The following is a 12,880-nucleotide window of genomic DNA, read 5'->3' as shown; positions in this document are numbered from 1 at the left end:
TCGTTTGCTTCTCACCCGCTATTCTGTTTGCCTCGCTGCCCTGCTCGCGCTATGCTAGCTCGTCTCCCTGTCCGCCCGCCCGCTAGTACCTCCGCCTCCCTTTCCCCACCCACCCTTGCTCAGGCCCCGAAGGCAACAACATAACTCTCTCTCTCTCTCTCTCTCTCTCTCTCTCTCTCTCTCTCTCTCTCTCTCTCTCTCTCTCTCTCTCTCTCTCTCTCTCTCTCTCTCTCTCTCCTCCTTGCATGTGGGAAGCGCTGTAGAGTAATCTCAAGGAATGGCTTCAAGTCTCCAAGAGAAGCTCGAGGCCCTCGACGGCAATGAATGCACTAATCAAGGAGAACAAGAAGACATCCGATTCCAACCTCAATGAGGTGGAGAACAAACTACACCGGCACATCATGGCCCTCGAAGAAGCACGGGTCATGGACCTTGAACAACAAGGGAACATGGCACTCAAGGAGGAGGTGAGTGCATTGAAAGTGGAACTGGCAGCCATCAAGAACACCGAGAAGGAAGAAGGGGAGATCAATGACAACACTCTCACGGCCATCAAAGAAGAGATCTCCAAGGAGATCACAAAGGACATGGAGGGAAAACTCAAAGCCAAGCAGTCAGGATGGGTTGAGGTGGTGAAGAAGAACATCCGTAAAGAAGTGAGGGAGGAGACTCAAAGGGAAGAACACCAAATTATTCACACCACCATTGAGGAGGAGAAGATGAGGCATGCCCGCCGCCTCAACATTCGAGTCACAGGTATAGGCGAGACACTCAACTCCACTCCCGAGAAAGATGGATAGCTTCTATGCATGACGCTTGGCTACAGGGAAGAGGACCCTCTCCCCTTCACCAAAGCATGGAGAGCCGGGAAAGACTCAACACGAAAGCGACCCCTCATCTACAATTTGCAGGAGAGAGAAGGAGAGGGTCACCTTCATGAGGAAGAGGGTGATTCTACGAGGATTACAGGGAGATCCCATCTATTTGGATGACGACCTTACAAGGATGCAGATAGAACATAGGAAAACAGCCGAGAGTCCTACAGGCCCGGAAAGAGGGCAAGAGAGCATTCTATCACGATGGTTGTGTCATCATCGATGGCAAGGCCACCAATTAGCACCAGGTGGCCTATGGGACATCGGCTATGGAGGAGGATCCAGATTCACAGATACACATAGCAGTTTGGAACTGCAATGGAGCACTTTGGACACATCCTGGGAGGATGGAGGAGGTCATGGAGGGACGGGACATCATACTACTTACAAATACGAGAGGGGGCTACCCAAAGTAGAGGGCTATCAGTGGGAGTTTACATATACGGGGACCACATGGTAGAGCACATCGAGAGGATCTGGAGGTATAGCGATACTCTTCAAGCGAGAGCTACTAGAGCGCCTACAGGTGGTAGCACGTGACTAAGAGGCTAGATACATGTGGATTAGACTACAGCTCTCAGCAGACAGGGTGTTATACATTTCTCTTTGCTACTTCTCTCTTAGAGGATCGAGATATGCCATGACACCAGAGGATGAGAGTAGAGGCGAGGAGGAGGACACAGGGCCATTGGGATAGTCACCATATGCAGCCCTTTCAGATGAGATCATACACTACTCCAACCTGGGGAAGTCCTCCTTATGGGGGACTTCAATGCACGAACACAGAGCTGACAGTGCGACATTTATGATTTCGAGCACCCCGAGGTGATGCACACACTAGAGGTGGAGGACACGAGAGCTTGCAGGGTGTCAGAGGACATGGGGCCAGATAACACCAGATATGGTCATCACTTACTTGAGCTGGGAGCGCAACACCATCTCGTTATTTATAATGGGATGAGACAGTGTGGCAAGATTCTGGAGCACTGACATGCTTTCCACGATCAGGGGGGTAGCACAATGGACTATATCATGGGGTCCATGGAGACCACACAGGTAGTGACATCTTTCACCATCCCCCCTGTCCTATTGGTGTGGATCACACGTACCTCTTACTGTCACTGGCGAGCTCCACACCAGCACCCACCCAACCCACACAAGCATCGCATACAACTTTCTACTTCACCCATGACTTGGCAGACATATATGAGCATCATGGATATGATGGGCTATTCCAGATGGATCCCCTGTCACCTCTGGACACACTCACCACCCAGCTGTCATCTCTACTACATACGGCCGCCACTCGCAGTTTCCCCCATCATACACACATTGCACACACAGATAGATCTGGGAGCATGCCCCAAAATCGGTGGTATAATGATGAGTGCAGAGAGCTATATAGACACCTCCGTGCGCCCAAGAGACAGGCGAGTCGACAGATGAGGATCCTCACACGCCGTAAGAAACGTGCATATGAGGAGGCACAATACTGGGATATATACCATCTACTCATGAGTAGAGATGCAGCCATTGCATGGCGCAGGATGAGAGAGCCTCACCCTCATACCCCGATTGAGGATCCACACACATGGCACACATATGCAAAGAGCCTCTACCATATCCCTCAGCAGCCGCCCATACCACAGCCACCACGGGAATCCTGCCCTACCACCTCTACTTTCTTTATCGCCTCGATGGTAGAGAGATATCCGCCGGTTACAGCATGGGAGATCGGTTGACCACATAGGTATACAAAGTGAGCATCTTATTTATGCAGCTGACACACTGGGACCCTTTGTTGCTCACCTCTTTAATAGGGCACTAGTGGAGGGCCTGCCAGGCAACTGAGTGGACTATGCACACCATCGTGCCTCTCCACAAAGCAGGAGACATGCTAGACCCCAGCAACTACAAGACTATCATGATTGGTCATACATTGGCCAAACTTTATGGCGCAGTGCTCGAGGCAGAGTTGAGCTCATATGCAGAGAAGGAGGGACTGCGAGCACCAAGGCAGGCTGGATTCCGACTAGCTTTCTCCACTATTGACCATATATTCACTCTAAGATGTCTGATTGACCAAGCTAGGGCGCGGGAGAAGAGATTATACTGCTGCTTTGTGGATTTTCGCAAAGCATTCGACACGGTGCCACGAGAGAGAGACTCTTCCAGTGCCTACAGTCATTGGGGATCCCATCAGAGATGGTTTGGGGCATCTATGCTTTATATGAGCAGGTCCTCGGGCGCATACGATGCGCTCGAGGGGGCTATCTGATGTTATTGCTAGCACCATAGGTGTGAAGCAAGGAAACCCACTCTCTCCTACACTATTTGGGCTATACATTGATGAGGTGGTTGACTTCATTGGTCACAGTGGTGGGGACGGGGTAGACATATCAGGTACCACAGTCCACATTATGCTATATGCAGATGATATTATTCTGGTCTTTGAGTTGCGGATGGGACTACAGCACAATCTCCATGCACTTGATGACTTCTGCACACAGAGGGGGCTTACAGTGAACCAAACCAAGGCCATGATTTTCCACACCTCAGGCCGGTTCGACGACGACAGGCCATCTTCACACTAGCCGGAGGACAGGCAGAGGTGGTAGACTCATATGTGTACCTGGGGATTACATTTACGACTCTGCCAGGAAGATTTACTATGGCACAGGCAGCCAGGGATAGACTCACACAAGGGTATGCAGCTTTGGCCATGCTAGAGAGACAGTGCCACCAGGCACACTTCTAGGAGCCCTGCACGAAGGGGTGGTTGTTTGACACACTAGTCACCCCTGCTTCGATGTATGCTGCAGTAGTATGGGCACCTGGGCTCGCCACCTCCACATGGTCTCAAATAGAGAGGCCTCAGATTCTCATGCTCACGGCGGATGATCCATAGCAAACCCTCCGTCCCACATGACATTGTCCGGACAGAGTTTGTTGCACCTCCTATGCTAGTAGAGGCCCTCTTCTAGACGATCTCTTCCAGACGATCTGCTTCATACAGAGGATCAGAGATATGCCATCAGATCGACTCTCACATAGAGCTTTTGAGGCGTCCAGGCAGCTCACCGAGAGTGGAGATAGGAGATCATGGTATTCACAGATGATACAGTGGCTCACTCAGCATGGTCTTTTGACATAGATCACCTGCCACCTTTCCAATATGATATACATGCACCACACATCCAGCTCTCTCACAATGAGAGGAACAGAGTCCTTCGACAGGATTTATGGTGGCAGCGATACACTCAAGAGACTTGGATTACACCCAGTCAGCCTCTACCGCCGAAGATGCTATACTACAAAGATCAGTTTATGCATATCTCAGCGGATGGATTCATACAGAGACCTAGATACATGGATGTGCACATGCCTCATCGTGCCCGAGTGGTGATTGGCCAGCTCAGAGTGTCATCACACCAGCTTGAGATTGAGGCAGGTAGGGCAGCACGGATCCCCATAGCAGAGAGGATATGCAGACTATTCCAGGAGGAGGTTGAGAGTGAGGAACATTATGTATGCAGACTATGCCAGGAGGAGGTTGAGAGTGAGGAACATTATGTATGCAGATGCAGAGCATATAGCGTCATTAGAGAGAGATACACCACCATCTTCAGTGGACATCCCTCACTCCGCCAGATCATGGAGTCCGCAGACCAGTGTATATTTGGCCAGCTCTTGCTAGAGACACAGCGCCACACAGAGAGACACTGCTCTCTACGGACTCACACCACAGGGAGAGGTGGGCGACAACTCTAGCTCACTGATTTCTTCCAGAGATCTATATCCCAGTGCCTATCCTAACACACGAGGGGGTTACACTTCAGCGCGCTGCGGACCTCCAAGCCAGACGGAGACCGAGAGCACCAGGCTACCAGACTCCCAGACTAGAGGGAGATCATAGAGATACGGGCTTGACATAAGCACCATATCCAGGAGCGGCTAGCTCACTTACACACACCCCGCCGCCGGAGATCTATCCCAGTGCGTATCCAGACACAGGAGGGGGTTACACTTCAGCGCGCTGCGGACCTCCAAGCCAGACGGAGACCGAGAGCACCCCCAGAGGGAGATCATAGAGATACGGGCTCGACATCAGCACCATATCCAGGAGCGGCTAGCTCACTTACACTCACACCCAGAGATCATGCTCCGATGTATTTTTGCCTCGCCATCACCTATGTATCACATATTACACCCCCATTATGGTACTGGTTGGAGCTAGATAGATCTGCATTGCATTCTTGTATACCCTGTGTATATAGGTTGCATACTGAGTCTCTAGCAGTAGTGCTCCATCCATCACACCCCCCCACTAGCTCAGTACTTTCATAGTTTATTTCATGTTCATTTTGTCTTTTTTTTCTCGACATCCAGAAGACATTGACAGTTGTACATTGATTTGTCTCATAGGTCGAGTTCGGCCTCTAGTAGACGTTAATACAGCTTTCTTTCTTTCTTTCTTTCTCTCTCTCTCTCTCTCTAGAGAGAGAGAGAGAGTATCAGAGGGACATTATATTTACTTCAACACTCTATTTGTATAGTATTATTGTAAAAGATGGAATGTATTTGGTTAAACACAAGGATATGCTATTTTTTATTTTTTATTTTTATATAAATCATAAAATTTATTTTTTTAGAATTAATATTTTTTAAAAGATAATAATTACTTTAAAATGGTCAAATAAAAAATGGCCAACTTATTTAAGGGTGTTAATCACCATTCATTTCATGTGTACCTATTGTGTCATTCTTTTTTGTTCTTGTGTACTTCTTTTTTGTTCCTTTTTTTACAATGAGCTGTACAATCACCTTCCCATCTTCTAAGAAGAATCTATGTTTTAGCAATGATCAAGTTCTCGTGAGTGCGAATAAGTAGCTCCCTACTCATTCTATGGATTGTAAGCAATAGTAAATATTGGGTCCCGAGAGTTGTATGTCCCTCTAGAGCCAACCTCTAATCATGAGGGAGAGGAGGTCTATATACTTGAGGAGCCTCTTTCAGCCAATTACTCCGCAATAGTTGATGCTTCATTAAACTCAAACCCACGACCAATAGCCATCTTTGATAGCCCGCCTAGAGGACTTTTAACTCAATCTAATGTGATAGATTTATGCAGCCCCTTACAAGATAACAACAAAACCAGTGCATCAAGCTCATCCATTGTTACAAGAGGAGATGGTAAGAGCATTTTGGAATACCTTTGGAGCATGAAGAAGGGAAACACATTAACAAAGATTTTGTTGAATGTCAAAAAGGTTATCAAGGCCATGGAAATTCCTAGGCAATATAATGGTGATATTGCATTTGAGTTCCCACTAACCATGGGAACATGTTCAGGAATGGACTCCATGGAGCATAAGTATGATCCCAAGTAGTGGCCAAATCTGCAAACCTCTAACATTGCCTTCCCCGGAGTGTGTCGGAGAAACCATTGCCTAGGTAGTTTAAAGTGTGCGAATGAACTTTGCCCACATTTAAAGAACCACAGGGTGTCAAATACATCACATTTTACTAGAAAAGCAGACTAAAGACACTGACCACTGGAGAGGAGTGCAGCAATGCATCTAGAAAGCTCCTTTGCCATTACTACTTAGTGTCAGTGATGTACATTCCTACATGCAATTGCTACATCTATTATGTGATACCCTTCGACAAGACGATGAGTTGATTAATGATACACATTGGTTTCCACATCAACATAATGTAAGTGTAGGCACATCGAAGACACTAACTCATAGGACAAAGCAAATGGTGTCTAGGGTGATAGGAGTAGATCGGAATGCTGGGGCAAGAAAGGTACAAATGTGTGTGGCCAAAGAAATCGTACTGGCAGTGCTAGTGTAAGAAGGTGGTTCCTCACATTTCATTGGAAAACAAGAGTTCATCACAACATTGCAAAGGAGATGGGATCACTAGTGGAAGACAACTGGTAAGCTAATTTGGTAAGGCAACTATGTTTTTGTAAAAGAGTTATTAGAATCTAGATAAGTAAAGTGTGAAATTTGAACAATTTAATTTTTACGTTTCAGAGGTCAGTCATTATAGCCTGGCACGTGCCTTCACTCAAAGGAGAGCTTTGACTTGGATGCACTTCTGAAGCTAAAATGAGAGTGCACTTACGACATTTTTCACGAAAGTAGGTTCCCAGGACAAGGGTCCTCGGGTGAGAAGTGCTTTGTTTTCAAGATGTCCACCATTGGACCTGCTTAACGGTTGGATTTGGTGAATTGAATGTGACGGACTTGGCTTTGGCGACCTACGACATGTGTGGATACAGTTCGACCACACCCGACGAACATTAGATTGGGTGACCATGGCTTGTCATGTGTATGATCCAAGGTAGCAGATTACGAATGTAGAGTATAAAAGTAGTCAGAGCTGGTCAAGTGTGTTACATCATAAATTACTAGAGTTTCCACACAACATGCAGGATCTTCTAATAATTACGACATGAAATGAAAGAGGAGGATATGGAGGCCCCATGTATGTTATGGGAATGCATTAATGAAGTGATGGCTAACCATGGTTGTGAAAGGGCAGATTTCTTTGGTTTCATGGTGGCAGACCAGGCTCAAGCTAACTGGATTGCAGTTTGCAATGGTGGGAAAAATAACGTCATGACAGATAGGGAGAGGTCTTGCCTATTTCATTGCAAGTAGAGCATGGTTGCCCATACACCAAAGTATGTGTGCGTTACATCTCAAGGAGAGCACAAAGAAATATACAAGAAGTGGTGCATGGCTCCTACCAGTGAAGCTGCATTAGTGGAGGCTCGATTGATACATCAATGGTGGCGCAATGGTCATGTGATGGATATGAATATGCTACTAAATAGACTCTTGGTTGAGCTGGTGGGAGGTGTGCATAACAATTGGGGTTCAGTCATGTGACAACAATAGAGAGAAGTAATGATGGCCCAAATACCCCAAGAATAAACCTAGCAGAAGGCAAGCATGGAAGTTGGCTTGTAGGGGAAGGATATAGATGCAAGATTTCTCTTTACGATGCATGTACTACCAATATGGCAAATGCAATTTTGCAAAGCACTAAGGCAATATCTTACTCTCAAGGGACTCTCAAGGGAAGCACATAGGGAGAGGACCAAGCTTGGAGAAACTAAAAGAACGGTTGTCTACAATCCCACCAACCCAAGTGGTCCGAATAATTAATCATGCAACTGAAGGAACACCCATGTATAAGGCGCCTACTCCTCTCACCGGTTGACAGAGAAAATGCACGTCATAAGAGACCAACTGCTGCTATGGTCATTGATATTGATGAATGAGGCCATGCATCGACCATAGTATCACACACATGTACGAGACCGCAGGTATGTTGGGAGGCCACAGAGGATCATTTTTAAGGAGCATGATACAAGTAGTACTCCAAAAAGAACAGTGGAAGTCACAGAGTGCAATGTCATTGAGTGCAAGGTGAATGAAGAAATGTGGGCAATCTGAAGGACATGCATTGGCAGCAAGGTCACATGCAGTGGAACGCCTCGTGGGAGTAAGAGGTGTGGGCAACACATAGCTGGATCTGTGAGACGAGAAGGGTGTGCTTGCACTATCTTTTGAAGGCTATCGTAAGCACCACCCTAATGGTCTCATTAAACAATGGATGAAGTTTTTAAGATCGAATCGCATGAGGATGATGCACACGCGGGAAAATATGATGTGCATGTGAAAGACGAACGGTGTTGTACGTGTCCAGATTTTGCAGATAGAGAATCCAAGAAGAAGCCATATCTTGCATGCAAGCACTTGTACTTCATTTATTTGCGTGTGTTACGTTTGAGCTAGAATGAGAATATGTTCATCCACCAACCTATCCTATTGGACCTTGAGCTTTATAATGCCTTGTCTCGTAGGAGAACCTACCCTGATTTAGACAATTGAATGCATGGATTATTGCTTGACCTGTAGTATTTTGGGACTTTTGTAACCTCTGTGGTGGAAGCAACCTCATTGTACAAGGTTCAATTGTGTAATATCTTTCTCTCCCCCTCCCTCCCTCTTCCCTCTCGCTATGGGTCGTGCATTTTCAAGTAAGTATGGTATTGTAGAACATGGACAACTATTGAATGGTATTCACGTTACTAGCATTAAATGGTTCAAAATCTTACGGAAATGAGAGGGGAACGGCAAGCTAGAGATAGAAGAGAGGTAAGGTGCTTCACAAAACACACAACCCCTTATTTGAATTGCATGTATTAAAAAAAAAACAATACATACTCGCTCTTCTCCAAAAAAGTACAAAAGATGCCTTTATTATTATGGTGTAGAAATTATAGGAAAGATGCCTTTATTATTGACATTAAATAGGATAAAATGTATTTTTTTTATTTTGTTTGTTGCAAAAGTAGAGTACACCTCTCCCACTATAATTAATAGAGAGATAAGCTCCAAAGCATTTTGTTAATCAACCATTGCCACCAAGCCTTGTTAGTAGAGTACACCATCCTAAACCATCCTTTGTATTATTTGTGATGGCGTCATCAAATATTAGCATTGAAGCTGTTGTTGCTGCGTGTATCCAGAGGGAGGCCACCAATGTGGAGGTCAAGCAAAAGACCATAAATGGTGCACAAGCATGGAAAGGTTTCACATCCTTTCCACTTCCTGGTAATGATGATGCCATTTCTCAAGTGAAGGCCAAAGTGGTGGCCTTAATTACAAGATGGCGAGCCCATGGTTTTATTGATGAATCGTCTGAGCATGTTTTGCTAGAGGAAGTGCAGAAGGATACGAACGCTTACTTTGTGCCTTCACCCTAGAGAAGAAGCGAGGCCCATAGTAGTAAAGATGATGGTTTTCAAATTTTAGTATTTGGAAGTTATACGTGAATGAACTTGGTTTTATTTTCACTTTGAAGCAATAACCTCGATGTAGAGGATGTGATGTTGTCATGTTTTTCTCTTTTTCACTCCCTTTGGCTCTCTCTCGCCCTCTCCCTCTCAAATAATTATGTCATGAATCTCTCTACAACTCTCTTCGCCCCTCTCTCTCTCGATGGAGGGCTCTCGATGGAGGGGGAGGGTATCTTTTTGGAATTTGCTTGCCCGATTCCCAAAAAGCGCTCGCTAGAAAATGCTAACCATAAAAAATCCCCCATATGAGTTGTGTCAAAAGAATAAACGTTTACGAGTAATTCGGTTAACCTCATGTGCTTTTGCATGTCTTTTATGAGAGGAGAAAGGGGCTGATTACATCATCCTTGAAAATATATGAAAGTTCATTCATGAGTAATAATAGAGACACATGATGCGATTTAAAGCCCTCTATTTCCACCATTTCTTCGTACACATGTGACTACCCAATGCAGAGGTTTATTCGCATCCATATCCATAAATTGGGTATAGAAAAATCACCCTATTGGCTATCCAAATTCATGTATTTAGAAAACAAATGCTATAACCATGCATTCTTAGCTTGCGCTATGTTTTCTTTGAAATTATTGGGATAAAGAGATGAGTGGAATGCATTTAAAATGGAAGTAGGTAGAAAGGACAACATGCACCACCTTTTATAAACACACTACCAACCTCCTCTTATTATGTCAATGTAGTGTAAAGTTTTGAGTGTGGGTGCATTAATCATACTAAGCTTGTGTTGTAATTTTTTATACATAGTTTGCACACCTTACTATCTTTCATTTAAGCAATTGTGGGCATGCAATGATCCTGTAAGGACCTCTCTACTTGAGAGGGCATGCAATAATCTTGTAAGAACCTCTCTACTTGAGAGGTTCTTGCAATGATTGTGTAAGGATCTCTCTACTTGAGAGGGCATGCAATGACCCTGTAAGAACCCCTCTACTTGAGAGGGCATGCAATGATCCTGTAAGAACCTCTTTACTTGAGAGGGCATGCAATAATCCAGCAAGAACCTCTCTACTTGAGAGGTCATGCAATGATCTTGTAAGAACCTCTTCACTTGAGAGTCTCTTTAGCTCAAGCACAACATTCAAATACATTCTTAAACATTAAAAAATCACACGCTCAAGGTGCAAAGGGTACCTTGATTTCTATATGGTCTTGCTTCATGGTGTAGGTAGTGTTAGTAAAGTTCAGCTTGAAAAAAACATATGAATTTTATGTATAAAAGAAAATCTAAGGTCTATTTCAAATTGGTAAATCATCCACAAACAAGCTAGAAGGGTATTTGATGTGTAACTGGCCTAAGGTGGCTTCATGCACGACGTGCGTAAAAAGATTATGGAGCTAAAGCCTCATGCACCACTTTAGGTGCCACATGATAGAGTGGTGACTCTAGACTGAGGTGGTTATTGTGAAACCGCGCTAACACCTTATATTCATGCTATTGTTGGTGGGGTGCCTTAGTGATGTATTGGGATATTTGGCAAGTGAGAGGGAAAAATAATTAGAAAACCCTAAAAAATGCAGGTTAATTTTTTGAAATTTTTTACTTTTTAATCAAATTTTTGAGAGTATTATATTTATAAATAGTGTGTCGACCATTCGATAAGATATAAAACCCGAGAACTCCTCCACTTTGGACTTCAATGCCTCACCATCCTTTTCCAAATATTTATAAAGTGTGTTGAGAAATAAAATCCATGGACTTCAATGTCTTGCCATCCTTTTTCAAACATTGTTAGAGCCCTTTTCTACAGCTAAGTTAAGTTTGTCTTGGAAGCATTAAATGCAACTCAGTCACACTTTTTGTAAATGTGCCAAAATGGACATAGTTAGGATTTGCACTCAAAACTTGGCCTCCACATCATTTTGGTGTCAGCAAAAGCGAGCATGGGAATGAAATACATACACGTCTCTGTTTAGTGCTAAAGGGAAGATTTAATGCTTCCACGGTCAAGTTAAAAAGGGCATAGTTATAATTTGCACTTGAAACTTGGCCTCCACATCATTTTGATGTGTTAGCAAGCAGGCATGGGAATGAAGTACATATACGTCTATTTAGTGTTGTCACCACCACCACCCCCGACCCCGCTCCCTCTCTCCCTTCTCCTTCTTCTTCTTCTTCCTCTTTTTGCTCTCTCTCTCTCTCTCTCTCTCTCTCTCTCCCCACGATAGAAAAAGTCACCTTATAGAGAGATTCTTTGCTTGTGTCATGTGGCATCATGCATTAGGGACCTCAATTAGACTCAATTATAAATCTCAAAAGCAAAGTATAGGTGTAGTGGACACGTAAAAAAAACTACCAATGCAATCACGGCTTTATTCGAAATTCCCGGCCACCAAAAAAATTGACTTCCCATCGTTCACACACACACACACGCGCGCTGCATTTTCTCTCTGCTGATCATCTCGTCTCCATCATCATCGTCATATCACAGTCCGGGCCAGGTCCATTTTTGATTTCTCCCAGCTTTGCTGCCGGTTTTGGCTGCCTGTTTCTAGTTTTTTTGGGCATAAGAAAATGCTTCCTTGTGACCTAGAAAAGCTTCTGCGTTTTCTCTGTTGCAGCAGAGAGAAACCCTAATTTGGGAGGAGATGAGTGCACAGGGGCCTGTTGCAGCCAGACGGCAAAGCTCCTCCACAACCCCCAGACGGGGACCTTCTCTTGCCAGGAAGAAGCCGCCCTCAGAAAATGGCAGCACAGGAGGAGGAGGAGGAGGAGGAGGAGGAGGAGGAGGACGCAAGTCTACTTCCAGCAATACACGCCTGTAAGAAACTCTCTTAAAAATGGGGGAAAAAATACTCATAGTTGTGGCTCTTCTCTCTCTAATTTTATTGTATACCATCGAGGCTCTACTCTCCATTAGGGTTTGCAGAACGTTTGCACCCTCGTAGGGTGTTTAGCTAACCTAAGGCCTTTAATTTTAGCGCACACAACGATGGCAGGGTCTTTAGACCCTGTAAAAAAAATAGGGGTCCTTACTTTAATCATCAGTTCCTTTCTCTTTTTGTGTAAGTATGCTTTGTCCACAGTCGTGTAGCTAAGCAGGCTGCTCGAGCTCATACCCCTCTGGCTCCAAATATAAATATAAATATAAGTATAAATATAGT

General features: G+C 44.7%; 1 pseudogene across 1 annotated transcript in view; it reads left to right on the top strand.

The window, feature by feature from the left end:
• The first annotated feature begins 12,078 nt into the window (after positions 1–12,078).
• Positions 12,079–12,880, top strand: part of LOC147610936 (CBS domain-containing protein CBSCBSPB3-like) — a 56,219-nt pseudogene continuing 55,417 nt past the window's right edge. Inside the window, exons 1-2 of the transcript XR_015263926.1 lie at positions 12,079–12,217; positions 12,338–12,537. The product of XR_015263926.1 is annotated as a CBS domain-containing protein CBSCBSPB3-like (transcript). The remainder of the gene's footprint in view (positions 12,218–12,337; positions 12,538–12,880) is intronic.

This window comes from Cibotium barometz, chromosome 48 (genome assembly GCF_041138505.1).
Source record: "Cibotium barometz isolate CiBa-2024 chromosome 48, ASM4113850v1, whole genome shotgun sequence".
NCBI classification, from domain to species: domain Eukaryota; kingdom Viridiplantae; phylum Streptophyta; class Polypodiopsida; order Cyatheales; family Cibotiaceae; genus Cibotium; species Cibotium barometz.
Note: the sequence above shows the minus strand (reverse complement) of the source record. Positions and strands in the feature narration are given on the sequence as shown.